Source organism: Oncorhynchus mykiss, chromosome 4 (assembly GCF_013265735.2).
Source record: "Oncorhynchus mykiss isolate Arlee chromosome 4, USDA_OmykA_1.1, whole genome shotgun sequence".
Taxonomy (NCBI): Eukaryota; Metazoa; Chordata; class Actinopteri; order Salmoniformes; family Salmonidae; genus Oncorhynchus; species Oncorhynchus mykiss.
Window position 1 is genome coordinate 14384088 of NC_048568.1, and position 27510 is coordinate 14411597.

Genomic DNA, 27510 nt, shown 5'->3' on the forward strand with positions numbered 1-27510 from the left:
CGTGACAGATCCTCACACTGATACCTTTCTCTTCTGCTCTGTTTGGTCCATCCGCCACTGTAGGATGATTACACAGTCCTGAAAACGCTGTAAATTATCTCCTGTCTGTAAGTACAATGAAATGCAACTGTTTAGAGATTCAATTGTCTCTCTCCGGATTTTTAAATGAGGCTCAGATTTCTTTAAGTGCAGGGAGAGAGAAAAAGTAGAAGAATGTCGCAGAACAATAAATAGTCCAAATATTAACTCACTGACTCTTTTACTGTATTGGGTTATTTTCTCATTCCTTATGGCACCAACGAAACCTCCATGCCAAAAACATGTTCCACCTTAATACCGTCTAATGATTCAATTGAAAACACACTGTTTATTCAATTTTGTCAGCGAGAATATTACGCCCCTCATTTGCTAGTTATTATTATAGACGCAACATTTTTGATTTATTTAGACAGCCATTTCACAGGGGAGACGTTTTGCCACGTAAGGAGATTTATGCAAGGTGTCTTGAATGCAATAATCATGTATAAATAATTCATTCACTGCAACATTTGATTTAGGTAACAGATCGTATACACACTGGTTATATGGTCCATTCTCTTTTGGAGGCCAAGTTTCTTTTGGAGGAGCAATATGGGAGTAGTGGAAGGCAGCAAGCCTGTTATATTGTTTCTCTGAGAATGATACGTTTCCCTAAAAGGGTGATGGCACCTCATCTTTCTTAAAGCTTTTGTGTTGCATGTAAGGCGTTGGCTCGGCTCACACATTCCCACTTGGGATGTGTTGGCGGACCAAGGACCATACAATACAATACTTTGCTCTTGGCGTTCATCAGTAGCAGTTATGCCATGTTGAACAAGGCCCCACCACAAAATGCATCCCACACATGGGGAAGTAAAGAGGGAGTTTGTCAGAAGCTGTTTGCATAACCCAGTAAGAGAGATAACCCACCAGGGTCTGCTGTCTGTCACACAATGCAGCCGTTTCCTCTCCCAACCCCACCCGCCTTGATTAACTGGAGCAGGTTCAAAGGTTTGATATATAAATCAGTCCTCACTGCCAATGCATTATTCATAGAATGGCAGCCTACTCATATCTGTGGTATGTGTGCAGCAGCAACTACAAGGCACATAGAATAATACTTGCTAGCATTATGAATATGTTTTCTATTACATTGAGGTGAACATTAGATGAAGTTAGAATGCTGTTGGAAGGATTGTGGCCGTTTGGGATGTTATTGTGGATGAAGGAAGGTCTTATAAACCACTTACTGCAGATATAAAACATGTTTATTACTCGAGATCAACAAGATGGATGAATCAGACTAAAGGCGGCTGTTATGCGTAAGTCAACCTTTGCTAGACAGAGGGACACGTCTTTCATAATGAAATGAAAGAATGTCATTTTACGTCCAAATGCCTGATGCCTATGAGGAGCAGACTGGAATTTCCTGTACCATTGGCCATTGATCAACTGTCATGGGCTTGGCAAGTGTATCCACACAGACACTAGAGGAAGAGCAGGATAACGTCTCGATAGTCTTGTTGAAACACTGCTCGCACACAAAACTCGAATCTTTCCATCTAGAATGACACTAACGTTCATGAACGGTATATTACTTTTTTAGGGTACATTTTTGAAAATCATATTTGAGTGGCTACAAATTATAAGTGTTTCACAATGTGTCTTTGAGTAAATCAGAAGCTGTTAATGACGTGAGTCAGTATCTATGAACTGTGGTTTTGGCACATTCTTCACATCATCATTCCTTATGAAATTACAAAGCTCATTCTCCTAACTCATATATCATCAGCGCCTCAGAGACATCCGTTTCTAAAGTCTGAGGTGTTGTCAGTATGGTTCTGTTGGCTGAGAGGAATTCATCTCCAATATGCTGTTGTCAAATCCCATGGCTCAAGATCTGTACCCACTGTCCTGTCCTCTGAATGGATTTAGGACAGGGTTTCTTAAACTATGGGTGGGGACCCAAATTGGGCCCTGGGCATGTGAGAGGTGGGTTGTGAGTTATGAGAATAAATCTACAATCACACACTATTTATTCTGAATTTCTGTCGTTGTAGGAGGATTTTGGGTCATGGGAAGACAGTCAATTTCTCATTTGGGTCTTGAGCTGAAAAAGTTTAAGAACCCCTGGTTTAGGAAGTGGGAGAACATCCTGTAGCGTATAAGACAACAGCCCTGTGGATTGTCTTCTGATCTTTATAAGCCTATTTTAAATGTATTTTGTATATTTTTTCCCAGAGTACACTGCACAGGATGCTAATAGAAAGGTAATACATAACCAAGCAATAACTTTAGTGATACAGCAAGCTCAGTAAATCTTACATTTTTAATTATGCTGTAATTTTGGTTGGACAAAATTACTATCTGCTACTGTCATCTCTAAGAAAACAGTGTGTGGGATTTCCTGTATCACTGAGCCTAAACAATAATAGAGAGGATCATGAAAACAGTGTCAACAAGCATGCCTCCCATATCAGATCAAACCCTGGAGATTGTGTAGATAAAATATATATGAAAGACAACAAAAGCAAACATTCTCTTTATTTGGGAAGGATGATACTCATGCAAATGTTTCCTCAGAACACATGAAGTGGTCTCCTCTCTCTAGGTTCACTTAGTTTCCCAGGATGAGTTGCCGTGGGCGCACCAAAGCAATGCTTATTTTACAGAGAAGCATGCATTTGCGTGAAAAAAATATCTCAATATATGGAACATCTAGATTTAGTAATCAGATGGTTAACTTTTTTTTAACATCATTAATAATCTAAGTAGTCACAAGCCGTGAACTTTCAGTTGCAAATGTAGTTCATCGTGATCATGAGCATGAGAGTTGCTCAATCCAGCAGGCTGAGAAAGCCATGCAATATTTAAGACAGGACAAAATGTATCATCACGCATTAGTACTATTTTGCCCAAGGCTTCATGTCACCAGTTCTGAAAAATAATAAGAAATGTAAGGTGCTACCTGAAATCAGAGGTGGAAAAGTACCCAATTGTCATACTTGAGTAAAAGTAAAGATTCCTTAATAGAAAATGGGAAAGTGTCAAACTGAAAGTCACCCAGTACCACTTCCTGCACTACTCAACCAAAATGCAATCCTCATTAGACAATCATGAATTCACTAAACATTCTTAACCCCACAGAGCACACTCTCCCACATAAGAAAGCTATTTGAAGCCATGTTGCATGAGCTGTTTGCACCAGGAAATATTTGTAGAGAGAGTGCATGGTCATGGACTTCCTTTGGGGCCAGGCCATTTAGCCAGTTGGCTTGAAACAACACAGGGGTGTGGTGACGAGGGCTGCAGCTGAGTGGGTCATTTTGGGGACAGGGGACAGTGGATGCACTTCAGAAGAGGAAAAGGAGGACCATCCTCTTCAGTGAAATTTATAAAAATAAAAATTGTGAAACATTACTAAATATATTCACATCACCAAATTAATTGATTAAAACACACTGTTTGCAATGAAGGCCTATAGTATCCCCAACAGCACTCTGTAGGGCAGCACCATGGTGTATCCGGAGGACAGATAGCTTCGGTCCTCCTCTGGGTACATTGACTTCAATGCAAAACCTAGGTAGCTCGTGGTCCTCACCCCCTTCCATAGACACAGTAATTATGTCAACTTCCAGAGGACTCCCTCCAACCTATCAGAGCTCTTGCAGCATGAACTGACATGTTGTCTCCTCAATCAAAGGATCAAAGGATGAATATTGTACTGAAAGCACAAGCTACAGCTAGCTAGCACTGCAGTGCATAAAATGTGGTTAGTAGTTGATTCAAATAGAGAGAAAGACAATAGTTGAACAGTTTTGAACAAATTAAGAGAGAGCTATATTTCTTATTTTTTTCACTTTCACTTACTTAGCTAGTGAATGCAGCTAGCTAGTTTAGCCTACTCAAACACCTGGCACAAACAGAGGGATGCTATCTAGCAGACTATGGCTATCCAACACTGGAGCTCTTCCAAGTCAAGGTATGCTTTTGGTTTTATTAATCTATTGCAACTTGGTATGTACACTGTACTGCATGATTGACATTAACGAATTAAACACAATGATGTAGGTGTAGCTGTTATGATATGAAGGTTTTGCTTGGAAAGGTTTTTTCGCCTAGACAGCCGAAGTGTTGTGCACTGAAGTCCACAAGCAAAGAGAAAAGGTGAGAGGAGGAGAGTGCGTAGACGAGAGAAGGAATTATACAACGATCGGGCTGCTATGAAAGTGAACTGTGTTTGCGTGTGATCAAGGGTGTATTCATTCCGCCAATTCTGTTGTAAACCTTGTCTTAAATGGAAGCGAACGGAATGAAACGGGGATGAACATACAGTGCCTTGCGAAAGTATTCGGCCCCCTTGAACTTTGCGACCTTTTGCCACATTTCAGGCTTCAAACATAAAGATATAAAACTGTATTTTTTTGTGAAGAATCAACAACAAGTGGGACACAATCATGAAGTGGAACGACATTTATTGGATATTTCAAACTTTTTTAACAAATCAAAAACTGAAAAATTGGGCGTGCAAAATTATTCAGCCCCCTTAAGTTGATACTTTGTAGCGCCACCTTTTGCTGCGATTACAGCTGTAAGTCGCTTGGGGTGTGTCTCTATCAGTTTTGCACATCGAGAGACTGAAATTTTGTTCCCATTCCTCCTTGCAAAACAGCTCGAGCTCAGTGAGGTTGGATGGAGAGCATTTGTGAACAGCAGTTTTCAGTTCTTTCCACAGATTCTCGATTGGATTCAGGTCTGGACTTTGACTTGGCCATTCTAACACCTGGATATGTTTATTTTTGAACCATTCCATTGTAGATTTTGCTTTATGTTTTGGATCATTGTCTTGTTGGAAGACAAATCTCCGTCCCAGTCTCAGGTCTTTTGCAGACTCCATCAGGTTTTCTTCCAGAATGGTCCTGTATTTGGCTCCATCCATCTTCCCATCAATTTTAACCATCTTCCCTGTCCCTGCTGAAGAAAAGCAGGCCCAAACCATGATGCTGCCACCACCATGTTTGACAGTGGGGATGGTGTGTTCAGCTGTGTTGCTTCTACGCCAAACATAACGTTTTGCATTGTTGCCAAAAAGTTCAATTATGGTTTCATCTGACCAGAGCACCTTCTTCCACATGTTTGGTGTGTCTCCCAGGTGGCTTGTGGCAAACTTTAAACGACACTTTTTATGGATATCTTTAAGAAATAGCTTTCTTCTTGCCACTCTTCCATAAAGGCCAGATTTGTGCAATATACGACGGATTGTTGTCCTATGGACAGAGTCTCCCACCTCAGCTGTAGATCTCTGCAGTTCATCCAGAGTGATCATGGGCCTCTTGGCTGCATCTCTGATCAGTCTTCTCCTTGTATGAGCTGAAAGTTTAGAGGGACGGCCAGGTCTTGGTAGATTTGCAGTGGTCTGATACTCCTTCCATTTCAATATTATCGCTTGCACAGTGCTCCTTGGGATGTTTAAAGCTTGGGAAATCTTTTTGTATCCAAATCCGGCTTTAAACTTCTTCACAACAGTATCTCGGACCTGCCTGGTGTGTTCCTTGTTCTTCATGATGCTCTCTGCGCTTTTAACGGACCTCTGAGACTATCACAGTGCAGGTGCATTTATACGGAGACTTGATTACACACATATGGATTGTATTTATCATCATTAGTCATTTAGGTCAACATTGGATCATTCAGAGATCCTCACTGAACTTCTGGAGAGAGTTTGCTGCACTGAAAGTAAAGGGGCTGAATAATTTTGCACGCCCAATTTTTCAGTTTTTGATTTGTTAAAAAAGTTTGAAATATCCAATAAATGTCGTTCCACTTCATGATTGTGTCCCACTTGTTGTTGATTCTTCACAAAAAAATACAGTTTTATATCTTTATGTTTGAAGCCTGAAATGTGGCAAAAGGTCGCAAAGTTCAAGGGGGCCGAATACTTTCGCAAGGCACTGTACCTGAATTTGTCCAATAGAAAGTCTTGTTTGCAACTATTGGACTAATGATTACACCTTAGACCAGCTAGATATAGGCAAGACTGTGCAAAGTGGTATTGAATGTGTCAATGTCTGTCACCTTGATTAATGAAATTTATCTCGACATGTGCACCTACATTGTAAACTTTCATTCACAGGCTAGGTTATGACCAGAAAGAGCTTCTGGACATCAGAACAGTGATTATTCCCCTCGAACTAGATGAAGATTTGTTTCTTTAATGAGTTCGACACGAAGGATATACTGCTTTGTGAAGACAAGGCCCGTCATCAGCGTGAAGAAAATGCAAAGGAAAAGGGGGAGGAGGGCGGGGATGGATTACCAGGAAGTGTACTCAAAGCATGTGCTGACCAACTGACAAGTGTCTTCACTGACATTTTCAACATCTCCCTGCCTGAGTCTGTAATAAAAACATGTCTCAAACAGGCCACCATAGTCCCTGTGCCCAAGAAAGCAAAGGTAACCTGCCGAAATGATTACCGCCCTGTAGCACTCATGTTGTTAGCCACGAAGTGCTTTGAAAGGCTGGTCATGGCTCACATCAACACCATCATGCCAGAAACCCGAGACCCACTCCATTTCGCATACCACCTCAACAGAGCCACAGATTCCGCAATTTCCTACCTGGAAAAAAGGAACACCTATGTGAGAATGCTGTTTATTGACTACAGCTCAGCGTTCAACACCATAGTGCCCACAATGCTCATCACTAAGCTAAGGACTCTGGAACTAAACATCTCCCTCTGCAACTGGATCCTGGACTTCCTGACGGGCCACCCCCAGGTGGTAAGGGTAGGCAACAACACATCTGCCACGCTGATCCTCAACACTGGGACACAGAGGGGTGTGTGCTCAGTCCCCTCCTGTACCCCCTGTTCACCCACGACTGCGTGGCAAAGCACGACTCCAACACCATCATTAAGTTTGCTGACAACACAACAGCCTGATCACCGACAACGACAAGACAGCCTAGTACATGTCCTGGTAATCCATCTGGCCCTGCGGCCTTGTGAATGTTGACCGGTTGAAAGGTCTTACTCACATCGGCTGCGGAGAGCGTGATCACACAGTCGTCCGGAACACCTGATGCTCTCATGTATATTTCATTGTTATTAATCAGATGGCCACCCGGACCATTTACATTGACCCCCCCTTTGTTTTTACACTGCTGCTACTCACTGTTTATTATCTAAGCTTAGTCACTTTACAAATTACCTCGACTAACCTGTACCCCCGCACATTGACTCGGTACGGTACCTCCTGTATATAGCCTCGTTATTGTTATGTCATTTTCTTTTCACTTTAGTTTATTTAGTAAATATTTTCTTAACTCTTATTTCTTGAACTGCATTGTTGGTTAATGGCTTGTAAGTAAGCATTTCACGGTAAGGTCTACACCTGTGACAATTTTTGTTGACGCATGTGACAAATAACATTTTATTTGATTAAATATATAAAGTAACCTCATGATGGGTGTAGGGAAAATTCGACAATCATGTAGTTACCTAAACCTATCGATGTTGCATTAAGCTGGGTACATGGAATATGAATTACAGTCATCCAATATGCTGTAATAGAAATAAGGCCATGCTCTTAAAAACAATTATTGTTTCCCCTCATCTTAAACAGCACCAACCACCTCTGTATCTCTCTCTGAGTTGTCCAGATCACCCCACTTCCTGTGATAACTTCCTGTGTTCTGCCCATCAAAACAAGCAAATCTCCCCACCTTCCAGGAACATCCACCGCCCAATCAGCCAGCAGAATGCAAACAGTCAACCATAAACATTGTCACAAAAATATAATTGTGGAGACAAGAAAAGCCAGCGCAAATCAGGGGAAACATTTGGTGGCGAGGAAAATGCAGAGCTGTAATTTGACTCGAGAGGATATTTTTGAGACTTCAGTCTTACAAGAAAATACTGTGGAATGCAAGATGCTGGCACTAACATTTACCCAGAAGAACAACAACTCAACAACTATGATGTTGAAATGTCAACGCAGCAAACGCTCTGTCTAGGGGTTATTTCCTGTGTGACCAAAGTCTCACAACTACACTAATGTACCTGTCTGGCCGTACCTGTGAGAAGCCTCCCAATTTTGTACATGACCAGGGCTGACATACACAACTGTTAAAACAAACAAACATGTTTGCCACCACAGCCCACCGCAGTCCAGGTCAGCCCAAACCCTAGGAGTCAGTAATAATTGAATCTGTTTCCCTTGAATGAATACCGTCTGCCTAATTGCACTGACCCTATGTCTGCATGCCTTGACTTAACACAGGCTCGTACCCAGAGGTTACATTTAGGGTGGTGGGTGGTTGAGCCCTAACCACCTACAGTGTTTGCTTTAGAGATCTGCGGGTTGTGAATGGGTGACATACAATAACCGAGGACATTAACATTCACATGGATGCAGAAAACACTGGTGGCTAGGCACTAATCCATGGACCCTTTCTGACTGGTCCATATGCCTTGCATCATCATGCTGCTTCATGATTGTAATTTTGTCAAATGCTGGACCCTCAAACCAACTTGACCAAGTCCGACATGAACGCTGTCTTTGCTCACAGCATATGAGAGACAAAACACTGTAGATCATTATAGTTATGTATGTACACGCAGTATCAGTGCTGGGCTAAAGCTTGAGCTACTGCTTACAAGGAACGGGTCACAAACATGGACACATACGTGAAATCCCTGACGCTCATCAGATGTGGTATGGCTTGCAGACAATAACAGATTACAAAGGAAAACCGAGCTTTGAGTTGCTCAGGTACCAAAACGAGCGAAATGCCTTTTATGCTCGCTTTGATGGAAACAACACTGAGTCATGCATGAGATACCATGTTGTTCCGGACGACTGTGTGATCTCGCTCTCCTTGACAGACATGAGTAAGACTTTGAAACAGGTTAACACTCACAAGCCGCCGGGCCAGACTGACTCAGAACATGCGCAGACCAGCTGGCAAGTGTCTTCACGGATATTTTCAATCTCTCCAATTCCCAGCCTGTAAGTGCTTTGAACGGCTGGTCATGACAAACATTAACCCAGACACCCTCGACCCACTCCAATTCACATACCGCACCAACAGATCCACAGATGACGCTATCTCAATAGCACTTCATACTGCTCTCTCCCACCACGATAAGAGGGGAAATAACTATGTGATAATGATGTTCATAGACTACAGCTCAGCGTTCAACACTATAGTGCCCTCCGAGCTCGTTACCAAGCTCAGGACCCTGGGACTAAACCCCCTTCTGCAACTGCATCTTGAACTTCCTGACGGGCCGGCCCAAATGGTGAAGGTAGGAAACTGTGGAGCAGGTTGAGAGATTCAAGTTCCTTGGTGTCCATATCACTATGGACTTAACATGGTCCACACACCCGCATAGTGATGAAGAGGGTTCAACAGCTCATTTTCCCCCTCAGGAGGCTGAAAAGATTTGGCATGGATCCTCAAGAAGATAATTATATAGCTGCACCATTGAGAGCCTCTTGACTGGATGCATCTCTGCTTGGTATGGCAACTGTACCGCCCTTGACCGCAAAGTGATACAGAGGGTGGTGCGGACAGCCCAGTACCCATCCAGGACCTCTATATCAGGCAGTGTCAGAGAAAGGCCAGAAAAATTGCCAAAGACTTCAACCACCCAAGCCATAGATTGTTCACTCTGCTAACGTCCGGCAAATGGTACCGCATCTCTTGGACCAACAGGTTCTGAGACAGCTTCTACCCCCAAGCCATAAGACTGCTAAATAATTAATCAAATGGTTATCCGAGCTACAGTATCTGCATTGACCCTATCTTGCACTGGCTCTATGCACACTCACAAGACTCTACCCAATACACTGACACTCTCACACAACCCCCCCCCCCCACCCCCCCACACACACACACACACACACACTGCAGATGCACACACATACACATACATAACTCACACACGCATACCGACGCCAAACACACATATACACTGCAGATGCACACACACACATACATAACTCACACACGCATACCGATGCCAAACACACATATACACACACACTCATCATATGCTGCAGATAGTCACTTTACCCCTGCCTAAATGTACATATATCTCCATGTGACCAATTTAAATTTTATTTGGTTTATATGTAATAATAATAATATCTGCTCTGAGAAATAAGCCATAAATATAACAGAAATACATTTGTATTTACTGGATAAACTCTTTCTCTGTTGTCTCCCAACCAATACCCTAACAATCCACTGATCTGTGGCTAGATTTATTGCTCTTCTCTAACCAGCCAGTTACTAGTCGATCTCAAGACAAAGCTTCAGAGGGCTTATAAGGTGAAAGGCCTGTTTTGTTTTGCATCTCAAAAGGGGCCTAGTGCCCGTCTGTCCCTCCCTATCTCCCTTCTGTTTTAGAGGGACGGGGGATGGAGGGAGGGAGGTCCACGGGGAGTGACTTCTGACACAGGGCATCTGCTGTTTACTCCCTGAGCAAGACGCCGCTCTCTCTGGAGTCAGTGTGCAAGCTAACACCGTATCAATCACCCCCCTACCCCTCCTCCCAATTCACCTTTGACCCCTCCAGCATGGTCGACCCCCTCTCAAGTTATCGCTGCAAAAACACTGAAATTCAAGCTCTAAATTGAATGCTTTGTTGAACTCGTAAACTTGGCCAAGCTTTACCAAACACTGTGTGAAATGACAGTGCATCGAGGGTGGTAATGTTCTGTGTATGTCCCATTTACAAGCTTGGTTAGATTGGAGATAATTAAAAATGTACCCTCGAGCATTTGTATAATTTCAAGCCAGTAGTTTTGAAAGTGGTGCTCACAAACCCAAAAGTGGTCCTCGTTTTTTCTGTACTCCATCATCCAATTGTGTACTTTCACATGTGGAATGAATAGGATAGAAAACACTCTAAACTTTCCAAAACTGTCAAAATATTGTCTGTGAGTATAACAGAACTGATATTGCAGGCGAAACCCTGAGGAAAATCAAACCAGGAAGTGGCTTCTATTTTGAAAACTCCATGTTCCATAGCCTGCCTTTGCTCCATTTAAAGGGATATCAACCAGATTCATTTTCCTATCGCTTCCTCAAGGTGTCAACAGTCTTTAGACATAGTTTCAGGCTTTTATTTTGAAAAATTTGCGAGAAAGATAACATCGCGTCATTGTATGGCTGGGTGCCAGCAGCGTTTTGCTTGGCGCAACAGAGTATGAATAGCCAATGCCTTTCCCTCTCCTACTGAAAAAGACAGTTGCGGATGATATATTATCGATTATATATTTTAAAAACAACCTGAGGATTGATTATAAAAAACGTTTGACATGTTTCTGTGGACATTACGGATACTATTTGGAATTTGTCTGCGTTGTCGTGACCGTTCTTTCCTGTGGATTTCTGAACATAACGCGCCAAACAAACGGAGATGTTTTGGATATAAAAATAGTCTTTATGGAACATTTATTGTGTAACTGGGAGTCTCGTGAGTGAAAACATCCGAAGATCATCAAAGGTAAACGATTAATTTGATTGCTTTTCTGATTTGTGATCAAGCTACTTGATGCTAGGTGTACATAATGTTTTGTCGAGCGATCGATAAACTTACACAAATGCTTGGATTGCTTTCGCTGTAGAGAATATTTTCAAAATCTGACACGACAGGTGGATTAACAAAAGGCTAAGCTGTGTTTTGCTATATTGCACTTGTGATTTCATGAATATAAATATTTTTAGTAATATTATTTGAATGTGGCGCTATGCAATTCAGCGGTTGTTGATGACAATTATCCCGCTAAAGGGATGGGTAGCATCAAGAAGTGAAAGGGCCAATCCTTGGTTGCTACATCAATTTTTGAACGTATAAATGAATGACAGAACCCCTTGATTCTTGAAGACTATACAGTAATGTATAAATGACTTATGAGCTTAGTTCAACTGTAGTGCCCCATCAGAACCCAAAATATAAGCTTGTTTTCCTCCAATGTTTGTAAACAAAGTAAATGTAAACAACTATGGTCAGTAATACAGTCTATGGATTTGAGAGTGGTTGCATGTCTTCAGCCCTATCCCTCAGCTTTTTACTGAAACTGTGCTGGGGAGGGCACTTCGTTAATGTTTCAATTAAGGATTGCACCTTTCACAGCGTCATAGTGTAATTATATGGTGCAATCCTCAAAGTGGGTTACTTTTGTGCCATTAATATCAAGCAAAACGTCTGAAGTCGAGAACACAATTCTTAGTATTGCAAACTAAAATAATTATAAAATAAGAATTTGTTCTTAACTGACTTGCCTAGTTAAATAAAGATAAAATAAATATTGAAAGCAAAACATAAACCCAAAAGTCGCAAAGATAGCAAAATAATATATTGCAAGGAAATCATTGCTGGTCTGCCATTGAAACTAAGCAGGGTCATCCTGGATGGGAGACCCGACGCAGCTGGAAGTGGAAAAAGCGTGTTTAAAAAATTATAATAATCACAAAACATACATGAAACTTCACACGTGACTCATGTGAAATCTATTTTTCCAAGTGATTTGTTTTTTGTTGACGTTTCTTTTGTAAGAGTATGTCATCCATTTCGGGGGATATGTTTTGCTATTTGTATCTCATACGAATTTTGCAATTCGTGTGATATGCTACGAATCCAATTCGTGTAGTATGTTACGAATTTGTTGTGCTTAAGTTCCAGGAGTACATCTTTAAATATTCCCTGTTGTCCACAGGGAGCTGAAAACAATGTACTTATGTAGTCAGTAGTCCAGGAGCGTAGAAAGAAACACAATCGGCTCCCTATTCAGAACTTGTGAACGCAGTGTTCTCAAATTAGAGCCTCTCCCTCACTGCAGGTAGCCTAGTAGTTAAGAACATTGGGCCAGTAACCAAAATGTTGCTGTATCAAATCCCTGAGCTGGCAAGGTGGAAAAAATATCTGCCATTCTGCCCTTAATCCACAACAACAACTGCTCCCTGGGCGCCGATAATGTAGACATCGATTAAGGCAGTCCACCGCACCTCTCTGATTCAGGGGTTGGGTTAAATGAGTAAGACACATTTCAGGTTGAATGCATTCAGTCGTGCAACTGACTATAGGTATCGCCTTTCCCTACCTGCCAGTCACTCTGCATATTACCGTATTAAGAAAGACCTGTGTTCTTTCTACGGTGAGTCTCATTCAGAGACGTCACAGCAGTGATTAATGGCTCAATGTCAAATCCGGCAGTGTGTGACATCTGTTGTCCTCTCAGTTGGACAGAATGCAAGGCCCAAAAAGAACATGAAGGAGAAGCAACTCCAGGGTGACGTTCATTTGGCATCATTTTGGTTCATTTGCCTGCCCATGTAAACACAACACAGGCATTCAAATGGCAGTCAGTGGAGACTGGGGTAGCTAGATAGATAAACAACCCCATCCAGTCTGGTGGAGTAATAACTCACTCCCACGGAGCCGGTGGAGCCAGGGGCTTTTCTTCTCCAGGAGCTGCTGACTGCCAGGAAGCCTGTCAAGTGCACCATTAAGTCAGGCGCAACGACCAATAAACCTGCCTGGTGAGACAAGTTACAGACGTCTAATTCCACACACAGAAAAAAAGAGACAGAGACAGGGGGGGGGGGTGAGAATAAACGACACATGCAAAGATTTGAATGGTACGTGTCAGACATACATTTAGCTAAACACAGGGTGAGCAATCTTTTATGTGAGGATGAAATTATTAGATCTGGCGTGTGTGTGTGTGAATTCCACTTGGTTCTTCATTCGTAGTGACAAAACATGGTCTGCCTAATTGCATTTATCACATTCACGACCTGTGTATTCAATCTGTAAGCGAGAAATTACCACCACCACGCGACATTCAGGCCCTAGGAGTGTGTTTCTATATTTACAGTCAGGAAGTCAGTCAGTAGCAGTCCTCAGTGTGTATTGATGCTTGTTTTTCTAATCCAAATCACACAATAAGACCAATTGATTTCCATTCGATTTCCATTCCATTCGAAATCTGATGACCTCGTTTGACCCTATCCTTGGGAAATAAACAGGTGTATAATGTTTGTGTTTCCATGTCGTGGTGAAATACGGCTGAATGTAGTTCGGTGACAGGAGACACTGGTTTTATCACACATTCATTGTCTCTTCCCCTGATAAGTCAAGTGAAATGGGAACAGGATACATCTTTTCTCTAGTCTCCAGGCAAAAGTCGTAGCGGGTCTCACAAAGGTCAATACATCTTTGGGGGAAAATAAAAGTCAATCTGTCAAACATATATTTTTGTAAGACCTGTAAATGTACATGAACTAGGCCCAAACCGTCTGTAAAAATGTTGCCCATTTTGAGGCGTTGAAAATGGTTGAAAATTGTTTTTTTCGTCATGCCTTTTCACATTGTGAAAGGGGTGGTGTGTCATATTAGTCTGAGATCATGGCTATCAGACACTTTTAGTATTAGAGGGGCGTTCAGATTCTCTCTGATCAGTTAATCAGGTTAGAGTCCTCTTTCCTATCCAGACAATGATGTCATATTTGAGTTGACCAACAGACAGGAAAAAGAACCAAACCCAATCTCCTCATCATTATAATCCAATTAGACGTTGGAGTGGTTGTGTAAAAGAAATATCAAAGATAGCGCCAGGTTTCTGACTGAAATCCAATCAATCTCGTTCAGTGAGTGTAGTATATTGCCTGGGCCTGCGAAGTGAATGTGTTTACAGGGCAGGCAGGCCAACCTGGCCCTGGCTGTGTCCAGGCTCCTGTCCTGAGCCATCTGCTCCTCACTTTGGGAAGTTGGACGCCCATCTTTGTTTCTTTACCCTGATTCAGATCTCACTTGGCACAGACGTCAGTTACATTTGTCAACGAATGTGAATTCAACGTAAAAATCAACAAAAAATGTCACCATGACATTGGATTTTGGTTAAAAGTTGGGTGAAAAAACACTTATTAATTACGTGGAAACAATGTTGATTCAACAAGTTTTTGTAATTGAAATTAACAAGATAAGCACAACAACACAATGAAAGACAAGAAGGAGCGTATTAACGCCTTTGTATTTGCATTTATGAAAAGGTTTAATATCTGTTTTGTTCACACAAGCACACGCCTACCCACACTGTTATTGTCAGGAACAACTAAAAGATAGATCCCAGTATTACATAATGTTTGTCTGAAGCTGGCTCATATTGACGATAAAACATGAACTGACCCCATTCATGCACTTCTACGGATGACGGGTAGATACTTTGAACAAACACAACACCAGAGGGACTGGAGATACATGAGAGCTTGGGGGGGGGGGGGGGGGGGGGGGGGAGAGAGGGGGGGAGAGAGAGAGAGAGAGAGAGAGAGAGAGAGAGAGTAGGAGAAGGGTGTATCACCTGCTTACTGGAGGGGAAAAATTAAGTGAAATATTCAGCACTTTCTAATAATAAACTCTATCCCAGAAGCTCTTTAAAATTACATTTCTATGTCTTGTATATTACATGATAAATATTTCATAATTAAAGCTTTCTTTTAACTTTCCTTTGCACTCTTTCTCCCTGCATCTCTGTTGCTTTGTATTGGAGGGAACAATTAACCATACAGCTTTAATGAGTGCATTGGTCTCCAGCCTTGGTCCTGGTAAAGCTACACATGTTGAGGAGGCTTTGTTCCAGCCCAGCACTAAAACATCTAATTCAATGAATGATGATGTTGATTCTTGATGATGAAGTGATTTGTGGAATGAGGTGTTTTAGTTTTGGTTTGGAAACAAAAGTATGTGGTGCACACGTACAGTAGCTGTCCAGTACCAAGCTAAGTGGCCAATGGCGTAGTGTAAACACACACAGAGTTGACCACCCGAATGACTTGATCTTGTGCTTGTAAAAGCCATCCACTCCTTGACTGTATTATGCAGCAATGGTCAATCTGAAATAGAGTGGAAATGATTTACCCAATGCGTGTCAGGACCTTGGCGGACATTTCGATCACTCCTCCCGTGTTAAAACAGTAGAAAAGACTTAGCTGATAAAACATTGATGGAGAGAGAAAGAATATGAAAAATGTATTTGGTATGGAACGCCACCCTCCAGGTTTCCTCAGTTTGCCTGGGCGTGAGCTCTGATGAGAACGTCTTTACTGCCAGCCGTCTGTAAGGAGACGGGGATGGGGGTTTCTTTATTGAGATATTCTCAGTTCATGTATAGGCTCCCTCCCTCTGGGGGAATCATGAACACCATCAATAGGCCTGCCCGCCATCAATTGGTTTGATTAAGGGCTGTTGGTTGAGACCATCCAATTCAACTCAGAAACAGAAACACTGTACTGGTGGATACCATGTGAAGACATCCTTACATTTGAATTAGATTTATCAAAGAGGTTTGACACTTACAGTCAAGCTACATTGATTCAATTCACCCTTCACCTTTTTTTTGTTTTTTTTACCCTTTCTCACTCAATGCTCCTCCTCCCTCTTACTCTAAATAAGTAGAGTGAATAAACATGATCCTTCCATCATTTCATTTCCTTATCAGTGGAACGTATGACTTTACATTTCCGTGACCTGCGTCACTTACGTGAACAGCAACCCGTGTAAGGAGCTCACGGCCCTCATAACTAAATATCACAATCACGTCAGAGTGCTAACTAAAAACAAACCCAGACCAATATCACAGTGGTCTGAACAGGACAGGGTCGAGGCCAATATCATTCCAGCTTACATAAACCTCTGTTCCTGCACCATGGCTCCCACTAAAAGCGAATAAAGCACCATCCCAATAACAAGGCCATAGTAACAACAAGACTGGAGACTGGGTTTAAGAGAACAAAAAGAGCATCTAATGAGGTAACGGGGTGTATTGGGTTCAGGCATTTCAGGAGGGCCATAATAAGGCAGGCAGAGTCAGGGCTGAAACCATTCAACACAGATCCCATTTTAATTTAAGAGGAATTAAAAACAAACGCAAACGCCAACACTGATACTGTACGTTCACATGATACTGAAGCATTCTTATTGTGTGTTGATTCCCCCTGCACATTATGCAACCTTCTGTGACTTTGTTTTCTGTAGGAACCAGGGTTAATGCATACAGTCTAGTGTAGCTTTGTTGGTGGCTAAGTGGGTGGTAACTTGGAGCATGACCAAGGACAAGTTTCAATTAGTATTTATTGGTATAACACTTAGCACTAAATAGCACTAAAAGCAACACTAGAGCGCAGGCCCAGTGCAGTCAAAAATGTGATTTCAAAAATATATATATCCACAATATGAAAATTGTGAAAAGGATGATAATGCCCTTTAAGTGCAAGAGCTGTTTGAAAAGACTGCCGTTTTTGGTGGGATGGACTTTTGGCCTGCCTGGTGACATCACCGGGTGGTAAATTAGTTAATAGACCAATAAGAAAGAGAGTTCCAAACCTCTCTCCTAAAAACAGCTAGTTTTTTTATTTTCCCCTCCCCACAGACCACTCCCAGACAGTCCTAGCAAAAATCTTGCTTGAGGAATTGTTCTTCGCTAAGAAGCTATTTTTGTTTCTTTTTGACCATTTGTGACCGACCGCCTCGATTCGATCTTATGTTTTTTACATTGGATAAAAGTAGAGACTCTTTTATCCAATGGTATTGTTCGCTATTGTCTCGACATGTACACATGTTCATGAAATACAATCGATGGCCATAATCACCCACCGACACATCTGCTAATTTGATGGGTCATGTAATAATACGTCCCAAGTGTAGTCTTTTGTTTAGATATGTTGCTAGCTAGGTAGCTAGCTAGCTAAACAATGAACCGACATAACCCCAACATACTACTACCAATACTAACATTGTCATAGCTGTAGTATGAATCTACGCATAGCTAAAGCTAACAAACTGGGTTCAATGTTAACTAGCTAACATTAGGCTATAACTAGCAATGCAAATGGGTTTCTGATTTGAATAATATTACTACACAGATCATACACGTAATGATAGCTAGCGAGCCAGCAAGCTAAAGTTTGCTAGCTAACTAACAGCTAACAGTATGTATGCCTTAACTTGCAACAAAATTAGAAACTTGTATCTGGAAAATGTAGCTAGACTCTTACCCGTATACATGAATGCTTTACGGCAGACTGGAACCATTTAACCGTTTTGTTTGTAGCTACATTTGTAGCTTGTTTGGCCAGCTTTGTGTCAAGTCACTCCGGTTCACACCGGAGTAGCCCATCACTTTTTTTCCTACTGATCTGTCCATAGCGCTTGCTAAATTCAGGGCATCAATGCAGTTGAGAAAAATAGCAAAACTTTTGTAGTTCTCGATGGCTAAAGTTATTTATTTCAAAAACGGCGAGGCAGAAAGGACTGTCAACACATACTGAACAGCTCACATTATAGACAGAAGCGTGCTACAGTACATGGCAGACCAATCCAAAACTCATCTCCCGGCATGTCCAGCCCGTACATTATGTCAGCCAATCATGGCTTCCTGTCTTTTCCATGGCTTCCTGTCTTTTCCATGGCTAAACCAACTAGGCTCATAATTTAACTATTTTATTCGTATTTATGGATGGAATACGAGTTTGTTATTAAGGCACATGAAAGTTCAAATGTCCCAGAATACATTTTTTACCTTCAAATGCTGCTCCTCTGAAATAGCTCAAAGTCTATATTACTAGAGCATGTTGAGTGTTTTTCTTCAGTCCATTGCTTCCCCTCATTAAATCTCAACGTCCAAGTGGAGAGGGAAGCAAGATTATGGGTGTATTTAGTACAAATAGACCAACGCATTTGTTCATTGAATAAACTGTACTGAATTTGACTGCAGACAATTTAGTACATCTCCTCTCTGATTTAGAAAGCTCTGTCATGTTCTGTTTCCATACAGTCCCACTGACCTCCTCCCACTGTCTGGCCCCAGACCCCGCGGCCCAGTTGACTTGACTGTCCCAGGTAAGCCCATGCAGCTCCCATGCAGTTATTAAATGGTTCTGGGGTCTCATGGTTGGAAGCCAGGGCCTTGTGATTGCGCGCCTCATTGCTCAGTAATCCCCCAGCATCCCCCAGAAATGGTTTGAGCCGTGACCCTTGGTGGTTTCCAGTGCCATGTGATGAGCGCAGCAAGGACTCCTGGGTACAGGGTAGTAAATTGCGGTTCCCAGCTGCACTCTTGGATCAAATAGAGGACAATCAGACTTTTGTAATGCCCCTAAATGATTTTCCAGTGGGCTCTGCACAGTGCACTTCTTTCCTCCTTCTCCTTTTATTTATCCATGCTCGGCTCCAGCTGCAGAGAGTTTGTCCAGGGAAATGTCAGCCAGGCCCAGTAGTACATACCACCTCATACTGAGCCAACCTCCCAGGGCCTACTGGGAAACACTTAGCCTCAGGCTGACTCAACTCATTCGCATTGTTGTATTCCTTTCACTAACTCACTGATATGGAGGGTTAAAACTCTTGAGTGGCTGATGATTTGATAAAGGTGTCATCTAGACTCCCTATTGCTCATCATCCGGTTTCTCCATCTCTCTTCCCCCCCCCCCCCCCCCCCCCCCCTCTCCTGTGTTTTGTTAACCTAATAGGTGTTATTCAAACCGTCTGCCTTTTTTGAAAGACAAAACCCCCATGGTTATTTCTGACTCAGCCGTACACTGTAAAACAAAGCTTTAATTCTAAACGAACAGAGTTGGGGTAATTGATCCAGAATTTTGACTTCTTGATCAGTGTTCAAAGCATGAACTGTTTGTTTCATAAATCTCTGTGAAGTTGATCTCAGAAGGCTGGGGGTATTTTGGGCCGGGAATCGAAGGGCTCTATGCCTGTTCAGTGAGAGTTCTGACGGGAGGTGATTCCAAACCCAGAATAAATTAGTCAGTGCTCCCCAGCAGCTCTGGCTGGCTCCTGAAATGCAGCTTCGTTTCCATAATTAAAACAGGATGCAGAGTGGTGCTCTGTGTCGCTGCAGGAAAATCACCAGGAAATCTAAGTTGCTCTCCTCTTTTAAGTCAGACCCACCAAGCAAGTGTTTGACTTAGAAACTTAAATGCACTTTTAAATAGAAGAGATCATGTTATATGCCTATTAGATAGCTGGAAACTGTGAATCCGGAACACTTTTGGAAGTTCAAGTGAGTGCACACGTAATTCCGAATTAGAATAATTAGGCTTATCAATGGTTTTTGGAATGTTTAAGATGAGTTCATCCTTTCCTCTCTTGAAGACTAATGGAAGTTTAAATCAAGCTTCCCTGCTTCAGATCAGACCTGCCTTAATATCAATATCCATTACAGTGACAAAAGCCATCACCATATGAACAGATCCATAACTACTGAACAGATCCAAATTCCACCAAGTGGGAGTCTGATGTTTACATTATTGCCTGTTTCATCAGGATGTGTTCATCTATAGGAGCAAATAACCCTGTTTGCAATGAGGAGGCGGCACTCACTGATGAGAAATGCTGAGTTACAATAACTGCTTTTATCTGGCCGCCATCGCTATGACAAACCTTAATAACCTCTGATGTTGTCTGTTGTGAGATTATTATAACTCTGCAATGAGGGAAGGAAACTGGCGGTCATTGATTATTTCATCTGATTTGTTCTGCCTCTGACAAGGGTCCAATCAGAAATCTGGGCTAGATCTATACCGGCCCCATGTATCCTCAGAAGTGAATATTTTGATTGACAATATGTTAATCATAATAAACTGAGTGAAAGGGGCATGAAACAGGCATTTAACTCCATCAATATGTGTGGCTATCAGTACTAGTACGACTAGTTAGTGAAGTATAGCAACATTCAGCAAGACAACCCCCTGAACTCTCTACTTTAGGGCCTAAATATTCATGTTCCTCAAGATGTTCTGACTTTTTATCTGGAAAGATGAAGTGTGTCCTTGTAACTAGTTGTTAATTGCGGAGGGGATATGAAGGAGATTTATAGCTTCTTGTCAAAAAGCCGTGCATTCTCCGACACGAACTTCAATCGCCTGTAGATTCCAATCACACACCATGGTGCTATGTATGACACAGTTGATTGGCGTCTGAGCAAGATGGTAAGTTGTCATTAAAACATCCGTAATAGCTTTGGTAACACTTGACATTAAGTTGCCCCTATTACTACGTAACTACACAGTAATAACTGTAGTAACAGCAATTGCTTTACCTGACAGGGTTTATGCATACCTCAAAACAGCTGTACTTTAGATATGTTTAAGGTGACATCAGCTGACACATTTCTCAATACTGATTGTCACATCATTTTTTTGTGTCACATTCCCCCTTTAAACAGGTTGACTCCACACCCTCATTTTTTGACTCCACATGCCTCATTAGTGACTGAATGAATTTCAAACATCTTTAATGAAAAACCAAGTGTGTTTTCTGTCATCTCAACTCCCCATAGCACTGTCAGGCCCCTCCCCTTCACTCCAAGCCAGCCAGCCATTCACTCAGTCAGCCAAGCTGCCCTCAGTCAGGTTTGGGTGTACAGAACCATTAGCCCAACCAGTGACATGACACAACCAGCATATGGAGGATGACACACCAGCCCCCTGGATCGTTTATCTGGACCTGTGTATGAACCCGGATGACCATGGCCTGGTAGTTATCCTAAGCCACAATAAAAGCCACTTTAATATCACCAGTAATGAAGATCACATACCCGCTGAAGGAGAGGCGGGCAGGCGAGCTGGCAGGGAAGAAGCAGAACAAAGAAGGAGAATGGTTGCCACGGTAACCCGTTACTCAGCGACAAGCGCAGCATAGAAATATTAGATTACATCAATCTCATTACACTATCTCTACCCCCACCACCCATCTCTCCTCCCCAACCATCTCACTCCCCACACCCCTCAAATTTCAGAGTGCAAATTTGTTGGAGGACAAAAATAATTAGTGATAAAAGAAGGCAGTTCTAAGTACTTGCCTTCGGAATTATTCAGACCCATTGACTTTTTCCACATGTTGTTACTTATTCTAAAATTGATTACATTTTTTTCCCTTATCAATGTCACGTTCGTTGAAAGGATCGGACCAAGGCTCAGCGTTGTATGCGTACATTCACTTTATTAAAAGAATGAACACCGAACAAACTAACAAACTAACAAACAAAACGTTAAGCTATACAATATAGTGCTGACAGGCAACTACACATAGTCAAGATCCCACACCAGAAAGTGGGAAAAAGGCCTGCCTAAATATGATCCCCAATCAGACTCGATCTTGACTAGTCTCTGATTGGGAACCATTTCAGGCCAACATAGATATACAAAAACCCCTAGACCTACAAAAACTCTAGACATACAAAAAACCCTAGACATACAAAAAACCCTAGAGTACCCACCCTAGTCACACCCTGACCTAACCAAAATATATAGAAAACAGAGATATCTAAGGTCAGGGCGTGACAATCAATCTACACACAATACCCCATAACGACAAAGCAAAAACAGGTTTTTATCAATTTTAGCAAATGTATTACAAATAAAAACTGGAAATATCACATTTCTATCACAGCATTCAGACCCTTTACTCAGTACTTTTTTGAAGCACCATTGGCAGCGATTACAGCATCGAGTCTTCTTGGGTATGACGCTAGAAGCTTGGCACACCTGTATTTGGGGAGTTTCTCCCATTCTTCTCTGCAGATCCTCTCAAGCTCTGTCCGGTTGTATTGGGAGCGATGCTGCACAGCTATTTTCAGGTCTCTCCAGAGATGTTCAATCGGGTTCAAGTCCGGGCTCTTCCTGGGCCACTCAAGGACATTTAGAGATTTGTCCCGAAGCCACTCCTGCGTTTTGGCTGCGTGGTTAGGGTCATTGTCCTGTTGGAAGGTGAACCTTCGCCCCAGCCTGAGGCCATGAATGCTCTGGTGCAGGTTTTCATCAAAGATCTCTCTGTACTTTGCTCTGTTCATCTTTGCCTCGATCTTGACTAGTCTCCCAGTCCCTTCCGCTGAAAAATATCCCTACAGCATGATGGTGCCAGGTTTCCACCAGAAACTAAGAGTTCAATCTTGGTTTTATCAGTCCAGAGATACCCAAAGTGGGCTACCATGTGCCTTTTACTGAAGAGTGGATTATTTCTGGCTAATCTACCATAAAGGCCTGATTGGTGGAGTTCTGCAGAGACGGTTGCAATTCTGGACTCTATCAGAGTGTCACCTCCCTGACCAAGGCCCTTCGCCCCCAACTACTCAGTTTGGCCGGGCAGCCAGCTCTAGGAAGATTCTTGGTTCCAAACTAATTCCATTTAAGAATGATGGAGGCCACTATATTCTTGGGGACTTTCAATGCCGCAGAAATGTTTTGGTACCCTTCACCAGATCTGTGCCTTGACACAATCCTGTCCCGGAGCTCAATGGCCAATTCCTTCGACCTCATGACTTGGTTTTTGCTCTGACATGCACTGCCAGCTGTGGGACCTTATATAGACTGGTGTGTGCCTTCAATTGAATTTACCACAGGTGGACACCAATCAAGTTGTAGAAACATCTCAAGGCAGATCAATGGAAACAGGATGCACCTGAGCTCAATTTCGAGTCTCATTGTAAAGGGTCTGAACACTGCAATATACAGTTGAAGTTCGGAAGTTTACACACACCGTAGCTAAATACATTTAAACTCAGTTTTTCACAATTCCTGACATTTAATCCTAGTAAAAAGTCCCTGTCTTAGGTCAGTTAGGATCACCACTTTATTTTAAGAATGTGAAATATCCGAATAATAGTAGAGAGAATGCTTTACTTCAGCTTTTATTTATTTAATCACGTTCCCAGTGGATCAGAAGTTTACATACACTCAATTAGTGTTTGGTAGCATTGCCTTTAAATTGTTTAACTTGGGTAAAATGTTTTGGGTAGCCTTCCACAAGCTTCCCACAACAAGTTGGGTGAATTTTGGCTCATTCCTCCTGACATAGGGGTCATTGTCCATTTAGAAGACCCATTTACGACCAAGCTTTAACTTCCTGACTGATGTCTTGAGATGTTGCTTCAATATATCTACATAGTTTTCCTGCCTCATGATGCCATCTATTTTGTGAAGTGCACCAGTCCCTCCTGCAGCAAAGCACCCCCACAACATCATGCTGCCACCCCTGTGCTTCACGGTTGGGATGGTGTTCTTTGACTTGCAAGCCTCCCCCTTTTCCCTCCAAACATAACAATGGTAATTATGGCCAAACAGTTCTATTTTTGTTTAAACAGATCAGAGGACATTTCTCGAAAAAGTATGATCTTTGTCCTCATGTGCAGTTGCAAACCTTAGTCTGGCTTTTTTATGGTGGTTTTGGAGCAGTGGCTTCTTCCTTGCTGAGCGGCCTTTCAGGTTATGTCGTTATAGGACTCGTTTTACTGTGGATATAGATACTTTTGTACCTGTTTCCTCCAGAATCTCCACGAGGTCCTTTGCTGTTGTTCTGGAATTGATTTGCACTTGTCTCACCAAAGTATGTTCATCTCTAGGAGACAGAACGCATCTCCTTCCTGAGCGGTATGATGCCTGTGTGGTCCCATGGTGTTTATACTTGCATACTATTGTTTGTACAGATGAATGTGGTACCTTCAGGTGTTTGGAAATTGCTCCCAAGGATGAACCAGACTTGTGGAGGTCTTACAATTTTTTTTCTGAGGTCTTGGCTGATTTCTTTTGATTTTCCCATTATGTCAAGCAAAGAGGCATTGAGTTTGAAGGTAGGCCTTGAAATACATCCACAGGTACATCTCCAATATACTCAAATGATGTCAATTAGCCTATCAGAAGCTTCTAAAGCTATGACATAATTTTCTGGGATTTTCCAAGCTGTTTAAAGGCACAGTCAACTTAGTGTATGTACTGTATATTTTTGACCCACTGGAATTGTGATACAGTGAATTATAAGTGAAATAATCTGTCTGCAAACAATTGTTGGAAAATTACTTGTGTCATCCACAAAGTAGATGTCCTAACCGACTTGGCAAAACTATAGTTTGTTAACAAGAAATTTGTGGAGTGGTTGAAAAACGAGTTTTAATGACTCCACCCTAAGTGTATTTAAACTTCCGACTTCAACTGCATATATGGTATTTCTTTATGTTGAATACATTTTCTAAAATTTCTAACAACCTGTTCTCACTTTGTCATTATGGGGTATTGTCAGTAGATTGCTGAAGATTTTTTTTTACTTAATCCATTTTAGCTTAAGTTTATTTATTACATCCACATTCTAATCAAACGCATCTACTCCTGAAAGATGCATCCTTAGGGTTAGAATAATAAGTCATATTTGTTTCTGAGGAAGTTAGATTTCAGGAATCTGGTATAGACAACGTAAAGTTCGATATTCATCATATTTCGCTATTTCAAACAAACATTACGAATCTAGCTAGTCCAAATAATGGAGGGTCCCTCACTCACACAGTCAGTTGTTAGGAAGGAACTGCATTTGTAGCATTCTTCGCATGAAAGCACAGCCACCTGCAAAGGCTGCCTGCCTGCCTCTCACTGAAGAGGACTGAATAGTATCCAGGTTACTATGGTAACACAGGGAGCAGCGAAACTGAGAGATAAAGGGACTGTGCTCAGCAGCTCAGTACTTCTCTGGGTGACAGAGAGAGAGTGATACTCTTTGTAGAAGGAATGCTAAAGGAAGCCTCATCTGCATTCTGGTGGATGTATCAACCCAAAGATATCCTATGCATAATTGTTGTCTCCCAAGGCTACCTTACATGGAGATAAATTATCTCTTTCCACAAACCCCTCTGCCCCTCAGCTCCATTTAAACTTCAACACTCAAAATGAAACTCTTCCTGGACAATTAGGAGATAAACCTGAGAACTGGTCTCAGGTGGAAAAAAAAACCCACCTCAAGATCCTCACACGCCATTAAGTCTCATAATGAACTGTCTAACTCTCTTCCCAGAGTCATTCATTTTGATGGCTAAATGTGGTATTATGAAAAAGTGACTGTGCAGCTAATTGTGGTGTTATCCTGAGCAATGAGTTTGTCATATGGACACAGACTGGCTGCTGATATTACACAGGCAGCCCAATTCTGATAATTGTCCCACTAATTGGTGTTTTGACCAATCACATCAGATCTTTTCACATCAGATCTTTTTCAAAGCTGATCTGATTGATCAAAAGGCCAATTAGTGAAAATAAAAGATAAGAATTGGGCTGCTTGTGTAAACGAAGCCTTTGTTATCCAGATCTGAGTCACATTACACACTCACCAGCCAGATACTAAAACCCCAACATACTATAGTATGGGAGGAATCGGATTGGACGATGAGCTGCATAGTTTAGACACCTCTGTTGGCACACACAAACAAAAAAAAGGGAAGTGTCAAAACAACTCACGCTGACGCTAATTAAGATCAGTTGATTGTCTCTGACAATACCACAGGCTTGCTGATTGTGACAAATGACACATTATGGATATTATCTTAAATTGATATGATATGTAGTACAGTGTACTATAAAATTGCGATCACTCCAAGAGAGCATATTTACCAAAGACACTTTAAAACAACAAATATTTGGTTTCTCCCCCATGGGTCGAATAACTTTTGTTATTGTTAATAAGTATTGTAAAAGCATTCATTCAGACTATTTTCTAGGAGCTGTTTTTGATTTCTTATGTATTCACGTTGGGCTTGAGAAATGGGGGAAAGTTAAAACGGCATAAACAGCATCATCACATGAACATGTCTGCAATGAACTGTGCGTGGCCAAGCATCTGTCAGGTTGGACTTCACAACCATTAGCAAATCAAGGAACACGTCTGGTGTAATCTGGGATCCTGCTCTAGAGTCTGTTGAGCTGGGGGGGGGCTGAGACTGGGAGTAACTGTGTGTGTATTAGCTATCTTGGCTCTACATCTTATTATTGAGCTTGCTATACTCGCCCACTAAACATCAACAGGCTTAGATTAAGATATGTTCTTGTTGATCATAAACACCACCAGCCCCTCGGCAGATATTATGAAAACATTCTTATTCACGCTCTGCTCCTGTCAATCAGCGTCTCGCTACGACAGCCGACACATGAAAGAAACCTCATCGGCGATGAATGCTTGTGCACATGCAAACTAAAAAATGGTGAAACCAATGTGCCTAGCCAAAACAAACAAGCTATGAGTGTGGCCCTTTAAAGCCGTGCTTTGTCTGTGAGAGGGTCAAACGATCCTCACATGGCCTCTGATGAGTCCCTGTAAACACGGCCCGAGGGAGACGAGCCGGCCGGCAGAGGCAGAGAGGAACGTTAAACAGGAACTCATATACATCCCAGTGATAATAGAAGACAAATGCCTCGAATTCCAAATATTTTCAGTCTGCTGGATTAATTGGCTCCATTGACGCCGGGGGAGCCAGTCATCTCCTTCATTGGAGAGAGAGTTGTTCTATGGAGCTGCTGTCTTCAAAACTTAAAGACCCTAGCCCCCTCCCTCTCTTTTCCTCTCGCTCTTTCTTTCACTTTCCCTCTATCTCAGCCTGTAGTTGACCCACGGGGTGAATGGATGACCCCTCCACTTTTTTGGGACACAATGGCCTTTG